Source organism: Otolemur garnettii, unplaced genomic scaffold (genome assembly GCF_000181295.1).
Source record: "Otolemur garnettii isolate 467f Iridium unplaced genomic scaffold, OtoGar3 scaffold00095, whole genome shotgun sequence".
NCBI classification, from domain to species: domain Eukaryota; kingdom Metazoa; phylum Chordata; class Mammalia; order Primates; family Galagidae; genus Otolemur; species Otolemur garnettii.
In genome coordinates this window covers 2,542,172-2,543,206 of record NW_003852490.1, presented here as the reverse complement: position 1 = coordinate 2,543,206, position 1,035 = coordinate 2,542,172, and the positions used below count along the sequence as shown (strand labels likewise).

The following is a 1,035-nucleotide window of genomic DNA, read 5'->3' as shown; positions in this document are numbered from 1 at the left end:
CCACTGAGCACAGTGCCACCATCCCCCTCCATTCTTATAACTTACCAAAATACAGAATTCACACACATTTTAAAGTATATTTGCAATTATTTGGAAGTAATTATAATAATTACTGTTAAAAGTATTATGTTTCCTATTTCTACTTCTAAAGATAATTGAGCCTATTGTACTATGATGTATAAATTAAATAGCTTACTATATGTAATTGGTCTCCCAGGGTGCCCACGGCCACTCTTTTTTTCCAACTAGGAAATATTTGGAGTATCCCACAGTTTCCCCATGTCCAAAGCCCTGTGCAACTGACCACATTCTTTCATTTCATTAAGACTTAATTTTCTACCTGGTGAGGTGGCTGATGCCTATGATCCCAGCACTTGGGAAGCACAGATGGGTGGATTGCCTGAGCTCACAGGCTGGAGATCAGCCTGAGCAAGAGTGAGACCCAGTCTCAAATAAATAGCAGGCCATTGTGGCGGGCGCCTGTAGTACCAGCTACTTGGAAGGCTGAGACAAGAGAATCACTTAAGCCCAAGAGTTTGAGGTTGCTGTGAGCTATGACTCCAAGGCACTCTACCAAGGGCAACAAAGTAAGGCTTAGTCTCAAAAAAGAAAAGACTTGGACTCGGTGTCCATAGGTCAATGGTTAGGGCACCAGCCCCATATACTGGGGCTGTCAGGATTGGACCTGGCCTGGGCCTGCTAAACAACGAGGACTATAACAAAAAATAAATAGCCAGGCGCCTCTATCCCAGCTACTTGGGAGCCTGAGGCAAGAGATTTGCTTAAGCCCAACAGTTTGAGATTGCTGTGAGCTGTGATGCCACAGCACTCTACTGAGGGCGACATAGTGAGACTCTGTGTCAAAAAAAAAAAAACCCTCAAAACAAAAAGAACAGGACAGTGCCTGTGACTCAGTGAGTAGGACACTGGCTCCATATACTGAGGGTGGCAGTTCAAACCCAGCCCTGGCCAAACTGCAACAAAAAATAGCCAGGTGTTGTGGTGGGCACCTGTAGTCCCAGCTACTCAGGAGGC

The 1,035-nt window shown here is 45.2% G+C and overlaps 1 protein-coding gene across 1 annotated transcript in view; it reads left to right on the top strand.

The window, feature by feature from the left end:
* The window catches only part of LOC100958836 (tetratricopeptide repeat protein 39B-like), a gene marked incomplete at its 5' end in the record, with an annotated part of 5,175 nt that overhangs the window by 1,308 nt on the left and 2,832 nt on the right, over nucleotides 1–1,035 (top strand).